Source organism: Ostrinia furnacalis, unplaced genomic scaffold (assembly GCF_004193835.3).
Source record: "Ostrinia furnacalis isolate ACB-3 unplaced genomic scaffold, ASM419383v2 OfSCF1918, whole genome shotgun sequence".
Classification (NCBI taxonomy): domain Eukaryota; kingdom Metazoa; phylum Arthropoda; class Insecta; order Lepidoptera; family Crambidae; genus Ostrinia; species Ostrinia furnacalis.
The window spans coordinates 664,908-679,889 of NW_021132157.1; positions in this window are offsets into that span (position 1 = coordinate 664,908).

Here is a 14,982-nt window from a genome sequence, read left to right on the forward strand (position 1 = left end):
TTACACGTTTAATAAAAAAAAAACAAAAACAATTGAATCACTTAATTTCTCGTGGCTTCAAAAATAGTTTAAAACGCCATCTAATAGTAGAAATCGGAATTATTCGTGAAACTCATAAAATGGAGCAACTCGGTACGTAACTCAACTTGTTTTTTTCTTTAATTTTTTTTCCATCGATTTCTCTACTCATGCAATTTTTTAACTCTCCTTGGAATAGATTTTAAAATTACAACAATAGCTAGCAGTTTAGTTACGCGCCAAGAGATGGCGTGAGCTGCCTTTCAAATTCTCGATTTCACTTTTTTGTGATAGTTTTTTTATTTGTATCTGATTACAATTATTCAATGTTACATTGTGGTTAAATATTTGATTTAATCGAATTTATATGCAATCACGGTTTCATTTACCTACGAGGTCAGGCAAAGTAAATATTTTATCAGTATCCATAAATCTGCATTTAGTTCAAAAATCATAAAATATCTTATAGTAAGTAGTAATAAAACAAATAATAATACTTATACTTAGATGTTAATCTTTTCGTATTGTCTGTCAGTGTCAACCCTAACTTATGTTTTCAGTTTTTCACATAATAATATAAAAGTTTAAAGTGTTATCGTTAGAACCACACGACGCGTAGCCCTCCCGTAGAGTGCTTTTCTGTTGCTGTTGTCAATTTGTTACACTTAAAGCTACCTGTGGAGTCGTAGGATAACCTGTTGATTAATTTGACTACTTACCACCAGCAGTTTGTAGGGTTAGGTAAGGTGCCTGAAAAAAGAGACTGATGGAGGTTAGTAACTAATATTTAATTAGAGTTCCAATATTACCACCAAATTGTAGGTACGATGGCATTTTCAGTTAAAAATAGTTATTTACCTTCTTCTACATAAAAGGGTAAAATATTATGTCGGGTCATGCAATATTTCACCTAAAAAGGTCATTTCACTTAATGTAAAGAACCCAGTAAGTAATACATAAGGTTCAATGTGACACAGTGGTAGTAAATTGTGAACAGTTCTCGCTTCCTTAACAATCATGCTTCAGATAAGACTCCATTTTCGCTGTTAGCGCCCGCCTACCACGCGCCTTCCTTTGATGCTATCGCGGCGCCTGCGCAGGACTGCTTTACAATGTGGCTTTGTTGTGATTAATAGGTTTTCTTTTCATAGATAGGACAGTGGAGGAATCGTAAGTCTGTGAGTCACTTCTTCGTGACACTAAGTCGTAGAACTACGTTTTTTAATTGATCCCAATCTCTCCCCATTGGCCAAAGGTGAGATTACGAGGGTCGCGGGAGGTGCCTGGATGAGGGAAATCCTTGGGGGAGGCCTTTGTCCACAAACGTACGAAGATGCCTCTATTGAATCATTCTTAGGATGCTTTATAGGTTCTGCAAGACTAAGAATTCTTGCTAGTGGCGCCAACTAGCGAGAAAATACGATAGCCTTGCCATCGTTGAAAGCCCTCACGAATGACAAGACTTTACTCGGCAGTACTTAGCGCCAAGTAATGTGCTCAACTACGGTAGCTGCTATTCAGTCGCAATGCATTATTTCGTGCATCTCCATAATTGTGCGTTTGCCGCGTACAGGCAATTTGTGAGCATGTTATTGATTTCGAAATTGTTTGTATAACTCCAAAAAGTCGTGGAATGTAACTGGTCTAACAGCTGCAATTTAGTACTAAATAAGTTGCTTAGTCATCGTGGGTCAATTGTTTTAAGTGCTTGTTTCAGGAGTTACATTCAAAACACGTTTTTTATGTTATGTTAAAAAGCATATTATTACAGCAGCGCTAATTTTAAAATGTCCACTTTTTACTGGAATTAAAATTATGCGGGTAAAACCGCAGGTAGCAGCTAGTTTTGGATAAAACCTAGCACCACTTTCACGGCTTTTCAGCTAAGTGTTTAGAAGCCATGTTGCTTAGAATGGGATTTATGTTTGCAATGATTAGGGTAAAGTGATAAAGCATTTCACAGTAAAGGCTTGGTCTTGAGTGAAATATTTCATTCTGCGTAGGAAACCTGCAGCTTATTGGAACTGCCTAGGAATTCATTATTTAGTGGAACACGCATATTTGTGGGCTAAATAAGTTAGTTTCAAACAAAATATCGCATTGACGATCGTTTAGTGGAAAGTTATAGTTTTTTTTATTAATTGAACTAATTTAAAACTAATTTAAAATAAAGCATATTTTAATGCTTATCTTGTTTTTAATATAAATTTTAGGATTACAGCAAGGTAACTTTCCATAGGGCGTAAATGAAAAATATAGTTTCGTATCATTCAAATTCATTTGAAGTTTTTTTAATTAAAGAATAACGGCGGAAAATATGTTTTAAAGTTGAGTGTACTGAGCCATGCTCTTCCGAATCCACGCCTTTACGTGAACACGTCAAATGTATTTCAGTAACCAAGTTTCACTTTCATTTTGGACTTTATCTCCAAATTGTGTAATACTAAGTAGCAGTACCAAGTAATTATTAACGAGACAAAGAGCGATTGTTGTATGAGACTGCTCTCACACTTTACTTGTCTTAAATAATAAAGCTTAAAGTATTATCGCCTTTATAAAAGTAATGATATAATTGCTCTGTAATTGAATAGACAATTTAAATCTGAGATTAAAATATGGAGATTGTGGTACATTCATGACTTCCAAATAATCTTACAGATGATTCAAATATGCTAGGTTTGAAATAAATTAAATATTTTGTGCAGTTTATTTTATCATTTCAAAACGTTTGGGCATCTTACTTATGTAGTTTTAATTTTCTCTACTTCGAAGAAGAAGAAGATTTTTTTTACTTTACAACAAACATAAAATAGTCTAGGTGGACCGACGATCTGGTGAAGGACGCGGGAAGAACTTACCCTGGATGCGGGCAGCGCATGACCGGTCGGTATGGAAATCATTTGTCAAGTAGTGGACGTCATAATATTTCGCTGTAACGATGAACGACGTGCTGGTAATTGTTCAAAAATCCATACCCAATGGTTCTGAACTTTGTTGCAACTACAAAGTAAAAATAATTTTAACTGGTCACATGACTACGCCTAGGAACTGATATGCACAGAATGCAACAAAAAATTTATTTCGATACCAATCGCTCATATAAGAATGACAATTAACATGTAGGTACAAGTAGTTGTCATAAGTTCGTATTCATCAACTGCAAGCTAAAATTATAACTCTATTGGTTCTATAGAACAAATTGTTTTAATATCAAGATTCAGATTAGTGATCTGTGTGTAGGTAGTATAAAAACTTGGAACAAAAAATGAAATGAATTCAGTAGCTCTAAATTTTTTTTAATTCTTATTTCTACTTATTTTAACGCTGTACAAGGTTTATTATTTTTCCACTTTTGCTAATGAGCTGCCCTGTTTCAGGAAAATGGTTGCATAATGTATAGTTAATTCTTCAGCTATTATCATGTAAAGCAAACCAATTTCTTCCACTGACAATGAACTATGTACAGTCAGGGTCAAATAGTTCCTGACACCCAAAGTGGTCAAAAAGTTGAAAACGGAAAAGTTGTGTGAAAACAAAGACGTGTTGCAAACTTTTTGGCTACTTTGGCTGTCACGAACTATTTGATACTGACTGTATCTACAAAATTCATTACAGAAAACATTCACTTTTTATCGCTACTTTAGTTCTGTGGGAATTAATTGCACAGAAACACAAAAAAGTCATGTTATTGATAGAAGAAAGTTAGAAAAAAGTGTATTGTTTGAATTGTTTCAGACGAGACAAGAGCGCAAATAATGTTTTTTCTCATGCTCGTGTCTTTAATTACTTGAAACATTTTGATTACATAGACAATGAGAGGTGTATAGACTATGCCGTTCTGACGAAGGCATAAAAATGTAAGACGAATTAAAGGAGAACCAGGTATAGCTAAACATTGTATTCTTTAATGTATTTGTAATAAGGCGAGTTTAGAACGAAAATGTTACCTTTTCTATGACGTGTATATCTATTTAATTGTTTTTCAGTTAGCAACGTACCACATGTAGGTATTTTGGATTAATTACCTTAACAAGACATGACATGTTGTTCAGACATGTTGATAGATAAGCGACTGTTTTTTATTCGAATTTAAATGAACTACTTCGCGCATTAATAAGGTTTTAGAATAAACTACAGGCTGTTTCAGTGAAATTTGCCATATTAGGCCTCTTTCCTCGTATTTTGCAGGATCCCGTTTATTTTATACGTGTTTTAATAACAACAATCACACAAACATCCCGTTTGGCATGTCCCGCAAAAACTCAATCCTTTCGAATTTTGAATTCAAATTTCAAATACACACTAGTGTGTTCACACGACAGTTCAGTTTTTGGGGATCCTTACTGGTTCCCGTAAAACTGGATTGCCGAGGGAAAGGGCCCTTACTTATTTTATTTTAATGCAATACAGGAACAATAAGGCTGTGTTTTTCTCATTATCGAAACCCGACGCGAGTTGCGGGTCTTTTGAATAAACGTCGGTATTTTCAAAGGAGTTTTATCTGGGGGAATAGCACAGATGCCAAGGACCTTTTCATTCTACAAAAAAACTGTGTTAGAATAATAGTAAACATAACTGAAACTGAAAGCTGTAGAAAGCACTTCACATCACTAAAAATATTAACACTAACATCAATTTATATCCTAGGTCTATGTAAATTTGTCAGAGAGAATAAAATTATTTACTCCCAAGCAAAAGAACAATATTCAGCACCCCGTAACTTAAGATACAAAGATAGATTAGCATTACCCGACACTAAGCTTCACCTGGTAAGATCAGGAGTCTACCACATGTCCATAGTAGTCTATAATAAACTGCCTACCTATTTAAAAAATATTGAAAAAGACTCATTATTCTTGGCCAAGCTAAAAGAGTTCCTTATATCAAAATGTCTTTATAGTATTCAGGAGTTCTATAATTTGAGTAGGATGCGATGATGAAAATTATGTATGAATAGGTATGGAGAAACATTATTGTATTTTAATTGTAATGTAAAATTATGTAAACTAATTAATTTTATAATTTATCAATATTAATAATTATTACTAACTATTGTAGAATATTTAGTAATGTACCTACGATACAAGATTTGCAACACCCTTACAGGGTCATAAGTTGAGACTAAGTTTAAGATCACCACCTATGTACACTTATGAAGCAATAAATAAATGATTATGATTATGATTATGATCTTTTTGTTATTACGTGTTGCAAACTGCACTTCGACGGCTATCAGCGGTGGGTCTTTTTAGGTGCTTGCTGTTAGTTTGAATTCAAATTCAAATCAAAAATCGCCGGCAGGCAGCTGCGAAAGTGCAATCGGACTACGTTTAAAAATGCAGTTGCCGGCGTTGAATGCATAGCTTTCAACGTTCAAGTACCTATGATGCTTTGGTGCAGTCAGCGTCATATTATAGTTCGTGACACCCAAAGTAGCCAAATAGTCCGCAACACGTCTATTAGTATAGGACATAGGTATTACAATAAATTGGAATGAGGTTGTGATGTCATCTTTTTGGCCACTTTGGGTGTAACGAACTATTTGACGCTTAATTTACAAACAACATCACGTGAAACTAAACACTGCAGGGTTTTAATGGTAATAGGTGATGAGATTTTGAAACAAAAACTTGATAGGAGTAGCAAAATCTGGTACTATAACAGTCCATAGAACGTTTTAGCGCGTGAGCTGTTAATTGCATAACTTTCATTTTAAAATAATGCCGCGTCGTTTTCGGGTTTTACTGATACCCTCAGTTTGATCTAGTAGGCCCAAAGTAAGTATAATTTAGACCAAATGATATCTAATCATGCAAGATCTCAATATTTTCATCAATCAAAACGTACTATTTTATTTATTTTTACTGCCCTCTAAGGCTCAGATTATCCGCAATCCATTTTGAATTGTAGCCGCCTGATAATTAATTCCGATCTTTCACGAGATTTATCTGCAGCCAGGCCGGACCCGCAACAGGTTACTTTATTACCATAAAGCGTGCACGACCTTCCTAGCACTTTGTTATGCAACAAAACGGGTGTCGATTGGTGTCTTGAAAAACAAAAGACTGCCTACTCACTGCCCACCATTCATACAGGTTGTCCCAAAAAATGTGTGCCAAACTCAGTAGATGAGAGACTAATGGATCTACTAAAATCATCTACAAATCACCTACAAAAAAAAAACTTTTCAGAAGTACGATTATTTTTCATGTTTCTAAAAATCCCCAATTTTGAGCCTATTTCTAGTTGCTGTGTGTACAAACGAGCAGATATTCTTCGAGAATATTTGACAAGAATATGAAAAATATCGGCTCATTTCTATCATCTCCTTATAGCCTTGCCACACTGGCGGATTACAAGCGGTTTCAACGCGGAGCGGTTGGCGCGGCGCGGTATGCCGCGTGTCCGCGGCGGAGACGCTGCAGCCGCGGCGCCGCTCCGCTTCCAAACCGCTAGTGTGGCAAGGCCCTTAAGTATTAGCACGAAATTTTTGGTACACCCTGTATAAACGGGTACGTAGACAATGTAACGATCGTTATCGATAGGTAACGCACACCTACTGCCCCAATGAACAAGGTAACATCGTGACAGATTCTATCTCGCAATTGTACAAAAAAAGTAGAAGCGAAGTGATTTTGAAATTGAATGTCATTAATGAGGTAGATTCTTACACCAGAAGTCAGATGGAAACCCCTTCATGTCCTTATTAAGGACATAGTCATCTATTTAATATCCTACATAAATGCATAATAACTATGTTCTTCAGAAAAACTTGGGCTTGTTTACATTACATTACTTTTTACAGATTATAAATAAATTGGAAATACATTAGTAAAAATTCTATAACGGGTAGAAAGATCGATACAAATATTTGGACGCGTTAGACAAACGTTAGGCACGTGTCGTAAACATAATTAATTAATTATGTATTCAGCCAATTAAGATTTTGGTACTTTGCAAAATCAACACATTAACTTAATTTTATTGCAAGTAAAAGTTTTCCTATTATCAAAAACATTGGCAAATCAGCACATTGACTTAATTTGATCACAAGAAATGTTTTTATTTTATCGAGACATTGTGCTACGAAAGTTATGAAAAAAGTAAGTAATTTAATTGCTTCAAATGCTTTTAAAAACACTTTTGTTTTGCTGATTTTTTTCTTTTTATCTCAATTGTTTTTCCTTTTAAGTTTAGTTGACTTGGTGTTACTGGTGTTACATTAACTTGATTCTTATGTAATGCGATATTAGAGCTACAATTCTATTGACAACAATAATCCCAACTTCTCTCTCTTAGAGACAAATTGACGTATTATGCTGAGTGATGACGTCAAATGCTAGAAAAGTTTTTTAAAATTCTAATTACTTTTTACCTTAATTGCCCATTAAAAGTTATTAACCGTAACTAACCAGTTCAATTTATCGAATAGGTAAAACCAGCTTTTGTCTTTTTTCATATTATTATTTGACCTATCATGAGTCTGACCTACAATTAATATTTGACCCTGACTTAGTGTAGCTTTTAACTTTGTAACGCAATCTAGAGGAAGTTATGTGATTTATGGGCTACCACACCCATGGAGAGTGAAAAGATGTGCAAGTTACGATGGTTTGACTCTTGTTTGTGGGCATTGACCGTGAAAATAGCATAGTCATGTAATTTTGACGGCCTCTGTGGTAAACAATGCAACCCAATTTTATATTTTTTTAGTTGTCTTCAGATTTTTTCCTTAAAGATGTTATACAATGTATGGGTCAATTACTTTTTGCGTTGTATTTTACACACTGAATTCATATGACAATTAAGTCATAAATTGAACATGGAGTCTGCTTCAGATCTATTTATATTATTTTGACGACTATATTTAAATTTGTTATGATTTTTATTATACCCTTAGGTTACAAAAAATAATATTAATCTTACCATTGCCACCTGCTGTTTTAATTGTTAGTTCGAAGTGTACTATTAATTGTAACTTCGAGTTTGATCAAGACATTAATGTCTTGGTGGCCGTCAAAAAGACAAATGATTCATTTTGGTCACAGTTACTTGTGAGTGAATGGTCAACTTCCCTGAGATACTAGTTAGAATAATTATTATGAGTCCTTGTCTAATAAAGTCTGAACTACATTTGTCTGACGCATTTTCTGTGGTTTCTTTGGTTGTAGGGTTACAATCAGCAGAAATTATTATGTATCAAGAATACAAAAAAGCGTCTGCAACCAAATTAAATTTCAATATTAGTTATTTTCGTTTGTTTTTGCTCTAACTTTTCTTGCTTCTAATTTACAATTCTTGAAATACCTAATAAAAGAGCAAAAACGAACGAAAATCAATATTTGATATCACATGATCTAAGACCGTGTTATTAGTTTACTATGTCTTGCTTGCTGGCGGCCGTTTGGTGTAGTGGTTCAGAACGGACTACTATGCCGAGAGATCCCGGGTTCGAATCCCAGCCGGGCAGAAATTGAAATGATGAATTTTAATTTCTGTGACGGGTATGGGTGTTACTACGATGTATATTATGTATGTATTTAAAAAGTATATAAAGTATATTAATGGCTTACTTTGCGGATTGGGGCTAGATGGCGCTGAATTGTCCAAAGATATTTATTTTATTTTATTTATTTTCTAATCTTCCCCAGATTTACCCTAAAGATACCTAAGCAGATATTTGACATATGGCTCATATAATTTAAGTAATTTTGGCCGAATAGTTCTACTGTACGATGTCTTCGTTGTGGCGCATGCATAAACTTTTTCCATCGCGAGGCTGCGTCCGCGCACGCAATTGAGACAATTATACATCCGCGCAGACTACGAACGAATTCGCTCACATTGTGTTCTTATCTCGCTCGTGGTCGTGTCGCTATCCGGATTAAGTTATGGACATACTGTTACCTAATATTAATTAAAAATTGGTAAGAAATAACCTGAATAAAACTTTGCTTTAATGTAGAGTTGATTGACAGTACTAATTAAACGATTAAATATAAAAATAAGTTACTAGCAAGAGTACAAATTAATAGGTAGCTAATTTTAAAACAGTCGTCTGGTGAAAAATATCGTGTGGGCACCATTTTCACTTAAGGCAATCAATCTAATTAAATTAAAAAGAGGCAGTCTTTTCTTTAAAAGTCATAACCATCAATAATCATTAGTTATAAGTACTCAATCATTTAATTGCTTCTGTCGTGAACTAATAAACTATAATACGTATAGAATTATAAATGCAGAAAATCTAACAATTAATTATTTAAGTTTAAAATCAAAGCATTGACTGAGAAATAGTCAACATAAAAATTCCTACTTTCTGAAACTGTCATCAACCGAATTATTCCACCGAGCCATTCACCGCCTTAAAACGAATTGCGTCAATCAAAATTAATCTTAATAAGCATTATTTGCCAATGCGCACCATGCCTAAACAGCTTCCAAAACTCACACGCGCTTTCTCACTCGATTTACGTAACGATTGCTACATTTTACTCGATTCCGCCTTCTTTGTATCGGCCTTGATACGGTTTGCGCCTAGCGCGCGACAATAAGCGTGAAGTTTTGACGAAACGACGAGTCGTTTTGGCACCCAGCGGTATATCGCGAAATAATTTAGTTATGGTATTGCAGACCAAGTCCTTTCATGGGCCTCAGGTTTTGTTACGAAAAATACTTAAGATTACGCATTAATTTTAATGTTTCATTAAAGGTTGCTCTTAATAATCTCTTGCCTTTTTATTTGAAATAGCGAGCCGTCATGTCGATATTTGCTGGTTATTTATCGATTATTCAAAAATGATATAAACTAGCTTAATTGTAATTAATAGTTCTTAATGAACATTCGTCTCGCTCATTAATTCTAAATAGACCTTAACCAGACTACTAAATAAACTTCTTTAGTCCGTGCTTGCCAGTGATAAGGAAGAGGTTTGGTAACAATTTTTTCCTACATTTTATCTTGGTGACCCTTTGGCTCTTATCATGGATTGTCTGTTAATATTTTCTTATCTGTAGGGTTAGTTAATTTCCCCAGTATCATCATCTTCATCATCTCGGCCATATTACATCCACTGCTGAACATAGGCCTCCCCAATGCTTTCCATGTTGCCCGGTTGGTAGCAGCCTGCGTCCAGCGCCTTCTTGCTACCTTTTTGATGTTGTCGGTCCACCTTGTGGGTGGTTTCCCCAGTAGTCTAAAAATATATTCACTTGCTACATCAGGCTTCTAAGGTCCGTAGTGAGTAACCACCTTTACCTGCCAATAATGTAACGATAAAAATAATCAATAGCAATCACGACTAAAGTTCATAAGTCATTTAGGCCGCTTTGTCTCTATGATATCAGCACAGTGCAATATGATAGAGTTATTCAATCGATTGTCGGCGCACAAAGAGAAGTCGAGTCATAGCTTTGCCCTTGGATTCGTTCGATTAATTAAAATTCGACTCAGTGACTTTTACTTCTGTTATCTCGCGGTTTGGTATGATACCCTGTGGTCATAATCATTGTTGAAATACTTTTCTGACGTTAATTTGCATCATTAATTCAGTAAGTATTATGTATTTCATTCTTCAATATTGACTGATAAAAACCTGCTTTAAAGATAAGTAGTTTGAGGCAAATGACAAGTGAAGATTTATAAGTTGAGAATAGTGTTTTACGGCAGGAGCTAAAAAAGGTTACACTGGTGACTACAGCAACTTTTACTGTAGGATCAAAGAGGGCGTCATGAAATAATCAGCGGTCAAAACTAACAATTCCTGCAACTTTGAACTTTTGCCCTGTATGTTACTTAAATAAGATGCCAGTGTTTATTATTACCACAAAGTTTCAATTGTTAATTGCAAACTCCTCTACATTCTACCTAATAAGTCTTAAGTGACTTCAACTCCTACCGTATTGCTACTAGCTCATGTAGTGGTACTTAATCAGCCCTAAAGAGTAATACGGCTGCGCACATGCACGTCAAACGCGACCATGCATCAACCGCCAATTACCGTGCGATTAGTACTAAAACAGATTTAGTCACGGTGCATAATTTCGTTGCGGTACTGCAGTCGTGAATGACATACGATATTGCGTTATGAGCTAATCTGACAGACATGTCATGTGTGAACTTTGTATCGATTGAAATAAACAGAGGTTTAACTCTATTTTGCATGACGTAAATAACAGTCGTTTACAACATTTAGTTGTGCCCGCGACTTCGTCATGTATTTTTTTCCCATAACATTTTCACTGACACTCCGCTTCTATTGGTCGTAGCATGATGTTATAATAGCCTTTCTCGATAAAAGAACTATCCAACACAAAAATCCTTTTTTTGTTCTTTTCGGACCAGAGTTGTTCCTGAAATTAGCACGTTGAAATAAACTCTTCAGCTTTAAAAGAGTACGAGTAGTATAGATTTAGATGCAGTAATTTGTTTCAGGTTTTATTTTCCGTTTCAGCTTCCAAAAAAGAACCTTAATAAAAGTTACACGTGCGTGAATAATGAGTCTGACATGCTTTAAAATATTTGCATAAAATTAATTTAGCTTTAATATTTACACAAGTCTTTTGACTTACTTCTTTCTTACATCACAAAAAGTTTGAAAATAACTTGAACAACTTATTTGTTGCAAACTAATATCTATTACAACTGACATAAGGAGTAACAGTGATTACCTTGATGTGCTGTCGCGTATGAAAGTTGTAAATAAAATCTGCTTGTTATATTTTAATAAGCGCTTCATGAGGCAGAACAATTTTAAAAAACATGGCCCGAATACGAATTTCAAAGTAATTTGGTTAACTGCATAAAGCCCAATCAAGCTGTATCAATATTTCAGTGCTTAATTAATAAACTCTACCCACGGAATATGAAATTGGAGTTCCCTATAACTCGGTTATATTATTACATGCAATGTAGGAAAAAAGATGTTCCCAAATCACTTATTCACCTCAAAACCGTGTCATGTTAATTGCTTTAAACGCAAGTTTGGTTTCACACCCTGTTTACTACGAATTTATCCATTTCTAAACAGTAAATAGTTTATGTCATTTATTATAACCAGTAATTGCATGTATTGCGATTTCTTACACCATGATTACTGAGAAATATATCACTACCGCCTATAGTTATTTAAATCACATAAAATTACATCTGATTACAAAACTAAGTGTTGAATGTTACATTTTCCGCAGGTTGACCTAATCTGACGCAAACGACACATTTCCGTCACGAATGTGTTATATTTCATAACATTGTATACTAATAGTAATAAGAACACTTCGAAATTGAGCGGGCATCGAGTGTCGAGTGGGTTGTTGAACATTGGACAACCCGGTGGGTGTCTTGAAACTTGCTTACGTGCCATAACTCCACTGAATCCATGAAAAATCAATAGAACTGAAACACCCATGTTCTATCAGGTTCTATTGATAACATTATATCAATATTTTTCACACTACATTGGCAGAAAGAAATAAGTTTGGTTGGTACTCAATAATAAATAAAATAAAATATATATATAAGAATTGACTTTACAGATGCTTTAATGCTGAAATGCTAGGAGTACGAAGGTAGGACGGCGGCCTGCTAGGCTAGGATGCGCGCCGTAATAAAATCTTAACGATCAATTTAGACGATAAATGTATGGGCTTATCGAATAAAATTCATAAAATAGCGCGATAAAAGCTTACAACATAACAAAATTAATAAGTTCAAAACCAAATAAACCCATTAAAGTAATTTTTGACTCGAAATCGCGGGCAAAATCTCGTTATTCATAATAATAATTTTCTAAGTATATCAGATTTAAATTAAATTCAAACAAAAATAATGTATCTAACAGTAAGTAATTTATTGTAGTAAGTACACTACATTTTGTTGACTGGTAGAAAGTGTCCAGCGTGGAAGGCCGACTTGAGTGACTTGAGGTCACCCGGATATTTGCTAATAAGCGTACCCACGTTGAATTCATTAAGTATTTTGTACAATGTTCATAGTAGGTAAGCTATGCACCTTATCTTTTTGAAGTGGCGTGAAATTTTAAATTATACAATTATTTGTTAAATTACTATAAGTCCATGAGTTAGCGACTAATCATGACAGATTTATATAGAAATAGCTGACGTTGAAACTAAAGACAGTAAGAACAATTAGGTACTAATAAACGACTCGTTGGAAGAAGTAACTGAATAGCTAGGCAAGTAACCCACCTCGCGCAGTCGGGTAAAGAGTCACTAAGAAACCAATGCCCGTTTTCACCATCAATCAAATGTTTTTAAGTGACCCCTATGGTAATTGATGGTGAAAACGGGCATAAGTTTTATCTGTAAGAAAACTGGTAATAGACATTCTTAACAATTTAAGCTTCCTTTGCTACTAATTAAGGGAGAGTCCGCTAATTTGGACCAGTTTTTTTCAATCCCATTTTACACATAGTTTTCTTTTGTTTTTGCTAATGTCCATGGTATATAATAAAAGATACATTATTCAACTTACTATTTCATAAATATTAATTAACATGATTGTTGTATATTTAGCACAAATCAACGAAGTACGAGTTCAGAGCTTCGGTCCAATTTAGCCAACCGGTTCGATAATTTGTACCACAGGGTTACTAAATTAGATTTCAATAAATTTCAAGCCTATAAAAAAACTATGGCAAAATATTATACGATACATTCTTAACAAATTAGGAAACGAAAAAGTGTCATTTTTTTATAGTTACTTTTGTGAAGCCTCAATGTAACCTTGTTGGTGTTCAAATAAATAAATAGATAAATAAAAGGAACAGTAGTTGATAACATAGACAATCGATATTGTTTTACACGTTATCACGATTTTGAGTACAAGTTTTGTAATTCCAATTATCGTAACGCACACTTGTACCTAATCTACTTTGCCAGTCTTTTGCTTTCATTTATTGTTAGTCAAACATAACTACGCTATTATAACTTCAAAATATGATTTACTAAAAAAAANCTAAACATGTATTGTCAAAAGTTACTTGAAAACAATGAAAAAATACGTTTCAAAATAAAACACACGTATTTGTTGTCACGGCAAAAACCACATGGCCGATATTAATTGATTTTAGTTGTGTATCGCTGAGTGTTGCAATTACAGACATTCAATAAATACTTTACGAAATATGGGGGTGGTACAATTTACCCGGCGGTACAATATACCGAACTCTCCCCTATTACTAAAGTAGTTATTATAACTAACTCTATCTTAGTCGAATTAAGATACAAAATAAAAAATATTTTACGCATTTCATGAAAGTGGTGTCAGGATATGAAAGTCCACACAAAAGTCGTAATTCACATTCTTGTTCACACCAAGGCCTTCAGAGGTCGAAGTATCCGTCATACGCCGACTATTTTTATACAAAATCCGGCGACATGCGGGTTTGTTTGTACGAGTACGTACGATTACACATTCTTTGTTTTCCATTCAGGATTTCCCCTGAACTGGAAATAACACAATTAATTTATGGAAGCGGACTGTATGTAATTAAATAACAGGATTTAGTGGAGTAGTAGGTGTCAATAGCTTCTCAGTACAGTCATCGTCAAATAGTTCGTGACACCCAAAGTGGCCAAAAAGTTGACAACATAACCTTACTTCAAATGTCACAAAGACGCGTCGTACATTTTGGTGTCGTAGTGAACTATTTGCAGCTGACTGTACATGTCAACTGCACCAGACAGTCTGCCAATAGAGAGAGATGGAGGGAGATCGTCCGGAGAGTTGTATCCGCCTCTACAGCCGATGTGAACAACGCCTCAATGTGACCACGACCGCTCTGCCAAGAGCGTAACGAATAAGAAGAAGAAGTACATGCCAATGCAATCTTGTGTACGAAAAGCCCTCATTCTCTTGTAAGGTAAGTTGTGGGAATGATGAATGATGATCATTACGATTGCCAGAACTTCAGCTTTGGCATGCAATTTAATTTTGTATAACGA